The following is a 7873-nucleotide window of genomic DNA, read 5'->3' on the forward strand; positions in this document are numbered from 1 at the left end:
TTTGTCATCTTCGCATCTATACACATGAAATATGACGACATAAGTTCAAATACGACGATTGCATCATGAATTAAGCGATAAAAGTCATAAGAGTAGGATGTAAAATGACACAAAACATGATATTTGTGCCAAATATCATCTAACAACATCTATGATGGATTTACATAGGTACCGAGGCATTAACGTTATCTATTCATTATCGACGTCTTGATGTTGTCAAATGAAGACCTTCATTTCTTAATGTCAGTAATTTAAAAGTTCAAAGAAAATCAAGACCAACCCTCGAATTTCTAGCTTGGGCTCCATTAACATCTGGTTTAAGTTCCATTTATACAAAGAATATTCCTATTTCAAAAGGCCACCACAGCAAGAGATATACAAGAAGTAATGGAGCAACTTTCATCATACTAGTCTAATTTTCTCAATTCCGGTTGCAGCTATAAAGTTACTTTGAATAATCTAGTGGAATTTACACGATTCTACTTGTGTTGTGTGTTGTATATTAAGAATGTTTAGAGCAAACATTTGTTTCCCCTTTCTATTCGCTTCTCTTTTATTACGAAATTGTTATACCACTTATTGTATATAACTTAAATTCATCTTCTTTATATGTCTTCTTTCTCCGAGCTCTGGTTATGGAGGAAGGTATCAGTAATAACTGGTTTTATTACTAGACAACGTAATTTATGGTGCTCATCATATCGACTCAGTAATCTCTCCTAATTGAAAAACAATAACGTTTCAAGAATAAATCTAATTTTGCTTCCGTGTTGTTTTTTTCTTTTTTTACCCTTTTTTGTGTTTTATTCTGCGTAATCAACCCCTTGGGCTGCTACGGAAAACACCATCGGATTTTAAAGTCGCACGATCTAACTATAAAATTTCACCCAATTGAGCATGTCTAACATATTTTTGCACAGTAGCAGGATCATTATACCCGCTGGTAATTTCAATGTCTCTGCGCGATCTTAGTTATTGGGTTTGTAATCAAATATTTATGTTTAATAAAAATAAAAATACAGGGTCTAAGCCAACATGACCACTAGATTAATTTGTCCGTACTCGATACTGATACTGCGCATTGAACAGTTCTTGGATTTCTGCTTAGTGGCAGAGGAATAGGTTGAAAAGCAGTGAGCTAATTATTTAGTATCTTTTTCGTTATGCATTCTGTGACGCCCCAAACCATAGCCTGGGCATAACACGACACTCGATGCCTGACTGCATGTGACCGAACGAACTACATGGCTTGCTCACTCAACATGGGCATGAACTGATGCGGAATATACTATAAACATGCATAATTTAAGTAAAGTGTGGGACCATAAATCATAAGTCTGAAAATATCATAATATCAAATGCGGAGTAGTTTGAATAACCATAATAATAATGAGCCAAAATGGATAGAAGACTCTGAATATCTGACATGACATAACTGATTAGTCTATGAAACCTCTGACATGAATCTGACTACTAAACATTTTATCGAGACAAGGCCCCCGGCATACCTTAACTGCATGACTGAAATAAGCATAAGTAAAGCTAAAACCCCGAATAGAATGGGGCTCACCAAAAGCCGATATGTGCTGAGTCCTAACGTGCTGATCCGTCATCCTGTAAATTTGCATGGTGAAATGCAGGCCCCCAGGCAATAAAAGGGGATGTTAGTACACTTGAATTGTATTGTTTTGTAAAGTAACTGAATGAAATAAAGCATGGCACATGGAATAATAGAACTGAAACCAAAACTGTATCTGTAAGTTGAACATGAACATGAACATGAGTATCATCTTACATGAATATATGTGTATAACATGAGTAAAACATTTTAAGTGGGAGAGACTTAGTATAACCGACATGTAACCACTACGTAAATCTATGGCGTTTGATCTCTGTCCGACCAGCTAAGCCATCCTGTACCTTGCCGGGGGTACAAGACACGAACATGAACATGAATGGATCCAATAACCACAATGGGTAAACATGAAGGTATTGTCCTAACTGGGCGGAGTGATCCTTATCCTACACTGACATACGTAGTTTCAAAGTTATCCGAGCCTTCGTGTCCTGGCAACTCCAAAACATGAACATGGATATAGTTGGCTTAGTAGCCCATGAATTATATAACTTGCTTGTAAACATGATTCTTGCTTGTATTACAACATGAAGGTAATAAAAATATAACTTGTACGAAAACATGAAGACATGTAGGATTTCATGAAAATAAACATAATAATTCATATTAGGCTTGTGCACGAATCGGTTCGGTTCGGTTTTGGCCATCATCGAGTTGAAATTTCGAATTTCGACTTTTTAAAATTCTCAACCAAACTCGATCCATTCTAGGTTCAATTCGATTCGTTTTTTATTATTTCGGTTTGGTTACACAAATCGATTTGTTCGGTTTGTTTGAAATTTAAACAAGTAACTATTTTCATTTTAGTTTTAGAGTAAACATAACAAAAAATAATGAGATTCTAAATTTTCAGCCTTATAACCAAGACATTAACCAAGAAAAAAACCATAAACTTGCAAGCATAATAACATATAAATAGCAAAACAAGAGCTTGACAACTTGTAAGCATACAAATCCGCCAACACCACATTAAATATACCAAATTAATAATCCAAAGATCTTGCAACTTTGCGGAAGCAAAGATAATAACTCTGTTTTGCATCCTCAAAAAAACCAAAACAAAAAAAACTCTAATTTGTACAGGCTAAGATCAAAGAACAAACAAAACCATGGGTGGAGGCAATGGCCAAAAGGCAAAGATGGCTCGTGAGAAGAGCACCGAAAAGATGAAAGACCAAAAGGGAAGTCAGCTTGAGGCCAACAAGAAGGCCATGAATATCCAGTGCAAGGTGTGCATGCAGACATTCATTTGCGCCACTTCTGAAGTTAAATAAATATTACTTCACTATTAAGTATTAAGCATATATATAGTTAGACTATTAGAGTATTAGTCATTAGTGGCATATAAATTCGGTTTGTTCGGGTCGGTTCGGTTGATAATTGAAGCCAACCGTATCCGAACCGTTAAACCGTAATATTTTACAATTGCATTTGTAAATCGAAATCGAAATCGAATTGTATTATCCAAATTGAATTATTCGAATTTTTTCGAATCGGTTCGGAAATTCAGGTTGAACCGATTTCTGCACAGGCCTAGTTCATATCTTGCATGTAAGAACCCATGGAATGCAAAGTATGGGTTTTCATCGATTACGGACAAATTCTCAATAACCACAAGGGCATATTAAAACACAATAACAAAATAATCATACAAACATGGTACATCATGGTACATGAACTTAGGGTTATCATGAACATGGCTAAAACCCTAGTTTTGGTGAACTCTTGTATAATCATGGAGGAACGTGGCGTGGGGAAGAACAAGAATGTTTTCACACGTAGATAGAAACCCTACATACCTGTAAACGCTCCAAAACTTGTGATAGAATTCCAAAAGCTTAGACCTTGAGCCTTGAGGTGGGTTTTCTTAAAAGCCCTAAGTTAGGAATAATGAATTCTTATATAGCAATCATGGATACATGTTAGAATTCACGTGGAATGATTGGAATAGGCTTACCTTGGTGTATTTTAGTGGTGGGAAGAGAGAACCTTCATGCTAGGGCTTGAGGGTATTAAAAATAGAATAAAAGACTGAAGTCCCGTATTTATACTTAACTGAGTCGGGAAATTATACAGTCCATTTATACCGTTCGTATTTTGATATACGGTCCGTATAAACTGACTGTATTTAACATGGTTGAAAATTAACAATAATTATGGATCGAGATACGATCCGTATTTCTTTATACAGCCACCAAGTATGGTCCATATTTAAGCATTTAATAAATTGGCAAATTCAATTGACTTAAGATTTTTCATGGAGATAATAGTCAAAATACCCCCAACGTTTGACCAAAATGCCAACTACACACCGAACCTTTGCGGGGGTCCTATTACCCCCCTGGACAAATTTTTTCAGTAGCAAAATGGCCCTCTTCTTTGCCGGGATGCGGAAATTAATGCCAACCCCAAATATTAAATGGCGGTTGTCCACACGCGCCCGGCCCACGTGCCACGTGTTTAATTTTGCCCCATTTTTTATTAATTTCCCTTCCTCCATCCATCTACTCTTCTTCTTCAAAAAAAAAAAAAAAACTCTCAATTTTCCATACTCCATTTTTATTAAGGATCTGAAAACCCATACCCAATTCTCCTTCATCTTCATCAACATTATCATCATCATCATCATCTTCACTAGAGTTGAAAAAAATCACACCAACTTGCTCAAATCTAATCCAAACAAACCCAAATGTGAAAGGAAGCTTCCTAACACCAAATAGAACAAAGTTCATCCATTAATTTGATTAAACAATCAAGAATTTAGAGAAACCCATTTGGTGTTCTTCATAGCTTTCTCCAAATTCTTAGCAATGGAGTTTAATTTTCTCCCAAATCAACTCAAAGAATTAGTGTTTAATAACCGGGCAATTCGCAGAATTGTTCTTCGCTTTGGGTGGTCTTTAAATTTTGCCCCTCATATTTGAAATCTTTAATTTTTGCCCTTCGCTAAAACTCTTAGGTTTCAGGTTCGAACCCACACGCAATAAAAATTTAAAAAAATTCGCAAGGCGAGTAGTTAAATTTCGTATGCCCTCTAACGCACACTTGTTAAGAAATTACCAAAGTTATGCCTAACTCAACATACTTATGCCTTATGGGTAGACTTGGCATAATAAGTATGCGGTCCGAGCATAACTTTGATAATTCCTTCACAAAGTTATGGTCCCAGATAAAAGTTTGCCCATTAAATTTTGCCTTATAAGGCAAACTTTTAGTTATACCTTAAGGAAAACTTACGTCTTTATGGGCATACTTTTAGTTATGTTTTATGGGACTAAAAGTATTGATAGGTAAATTTTCTATAATATTTTGTAAGCACTAATTTGCTAATAAGCTAAACAAAGATAGAACGAACCGAAATACACACGCAAAGGCAACGAGTTGAGTTTTAATCGCCTAAATAAGAACTGAAATGCATATGTACGTGCAAAAGGAAGTTTAAGTGAGTGACGGGCAGCAAATCCAAGGCCATCACCCACCAAGAAGGTCAATCGGAAAACTACAAAAACTACCAAAAAGTTTGTTTTTTTTTTATTGAAATATTTTAAATTTTGTATGCCCTCTCTCCGGCAGACTTTTAGTTATGTTTAACTAAAAGCTCCTGAGGGGGCGTACTTTGCCTGAAGTGCAAAGACTAGCTCCATTAAACCGCATTCGCGCTAGGTAGACCTAGTAAAGGGGTAAAAGGCTTCATGTCGAATTGTTTTCAATCTTTTTGTTAGAACTAATCAAATCTCTAATTAAAGATGAAGAAATAACAATTGTTTTGTCCCAATGATGATGTCACCCTTGTTCAAGGGATGTCAATTGTCTCCTTAGCTGCAAACTTGCAGTATTGATAAGTAAATTTTCTATAATATTTTGTAAGCACTAATTTGCTAATAAGCTAAACAAAGATGAGAACGAAATCGAAATACACATGCAAAGGTAATGAGTTGAGTTTTAATCGCCTAAATAAGAATCGAAATGCACATGCACGTGTAGCCGAGTTTAAGCGAGTACCGGTGCAAATCCAAGGCCATCACCCACCAGAAGGTTAATCGGAAAACTACAAAAACTACCAAAAAGTTTGTTTTTTTTTATTGAAATATTTTAAATTTTGTATGTTCCCCTCCGGCGTACTTTTAGTTATGTTTAACTAAAGTCTACCGGAGGAGTGCGTACTTTGCCTTGAGGGGCGACTAGCTCCATTAAACCGCATTCGCGCTAGGTAGACCTAGTAAAGAGGTAAAAGGCTTCATGTCGAATTGTTTTCAATCTTTTTGTTAGAACTAATCAAATCTCTAATTAAAGATGAAGAAATAACAATTGTTTTGTCGCAATGATGATGCCACCCTTGTTCAAGAGGATGTCAATTGTCTCCTTAGCCGCAAACTTGCGTATTGATAGGTAAATTTTCTATAATATTTTGTAAGCACTAATTTGCTAATAAGCTAAACAAAGATGAGAACAAATCGAAATACACATGCAAGGCAATGAGTTGAGTTTTAATCACTAAATAAGAATCGAAATGCCATGCATGTGCGGTGAGTTTAAGTGAGTACGAGGCAGTGCAAATCCAAGGCCATCACCCACCGCAAGGTTAATCGGAAAACTACAAAAAACTACCAAAAGTTTGTTTTTTTTTATTGAAATATTTTAAATTTTGTATGCCCCCTCAGCATTTTTAGTTATGTTTAACTAAAAATTAGGGGGCGTGACTTTGCCTTCGGCAAGCATAAAATAAAAAAATAATTTCGCAAGGGCAATCCGCGTAAAAAAACGAAATAACTCCAACCAAGCAACAAGTAGCAACTCCAAACAAGCAACTTCCAATCGTATTTTCTTTAACAAGATTAGATTTTTCATCCTTATTTTTTTTCCGCATTTTTCCTTTTTCTTTCGCATTTTTCATTTTTTTCTTCGCATTTTCGTTTATGGTGGAAAGTTGTTCTTTAACAAGTTGTTAAAGGAATCATATGTGGATTTTCTTCGCCTGAGATTTTCGTTTATAATGGATATTATTTTGACAACAAAAAATGGGGATGGATATTAAATAGGGTGAAGATGAAGATGAAGTAGCTTTAAAATGAGGGAGTTCAAATTTTATCTACTGCATCATATGTGCTTAGTTGCCGTAGTTTAAGGCCTAAAACAAGTCGATAGCAGATTATTTTTAAAGGCCGTCACGCGCCACCTACGGCCAGTATTCACGCTCTCTCACACATCAAAGAAAAAGTGCCGGCCATTTTGCTACGAAAAAATTTGTCCAGGGGGTAATAGGACCCCGCAAAGGTTCGGTGTGTAGTTGGCATTTTGGTCACACGTTGGGGGGTATTTTGACTATTATCTCATTTTTCATGCTTCGATACGGACCAAAGTACGGTCCGTATAAATTTTCACGGAGGGAAGTACGGCCGGTATTCAATTATACGGTCCGTATAATTGATCGCAAAAAGTGATGTTTCACTGAATTGAAAAGAATTTAATTCCAACACTTCTCGTCTGGTCTTCTAAGTCCCAAATCATGAACGTGGCTTAGTTTAAAGGTACAAGGTGTTGCACATTCGATATCCGAAAACCACAACTCTAACTAATCTAATCCGGATTCGTAGACGTAGGGCCCACTAATTTAAGTATGAGACTTCTGGTTAAGGGGTCAGCTTTTTTTATATTACATATATGAAAGATCTTGTGCTTTTTCCCTTTTCTACGTGAAGAAAATTGCAAATTCATGATTCCCGACAATTCAAAGATTGGGTTATAAAATGTCCTCTATACTAAACAGGCCTGCCACGTGGCAAGCCATGATCTGATGTCCGATATTTTTAAGGATAGCAATAGTCATCTCACGTGTCTTTACACTCAGACACACACAAAAAAAATAGGAAAAGGAAACTGTTTCTCTTTTAAAGTTGAAGTGAAAAAGAAATGGATGAAATAAGCCACAAATTCATACAAGTGAATGGACTGAAACTTCATGTGGCTGAAATTGGGAGTGAATCTTCTTCATCTCCAGTTGTTGTATTCTTACATGGGTTTCAGAAATATGGTATTCTTGGAGGTACCAAATGTTGGCTATTGCCAAATCTGGTTGTTTTAGAGCCATTGCTTTTGATTACAGAGGTTATGGATTGTCTGAACAGCCAGCAGAACCTGGACAGACAACATTTATAGATCTTGTTAATGACCTCCTGGGACTTCTTGATGCTCTCAACATCCCAAAGGTACCATTCTTTTCTTACTAGTAATTACACT

This window comes from Lycium ferocissimum, chromosome 11 (assembly GCF_029784015.1).
Source record: "Lycium ferocissimum isolate CSIRO_LF1 chromosome 11, AGI_CSIRO_Lferr_CH_V1, whole genome shotgun sequence".
NCBI classification, from domain to species: Eukaryota; Viridiplantae; Streptophyta; class Magnoliopsida; order Solanales; family Solanaceae; genus Lycium; species Lycium ferocissimum.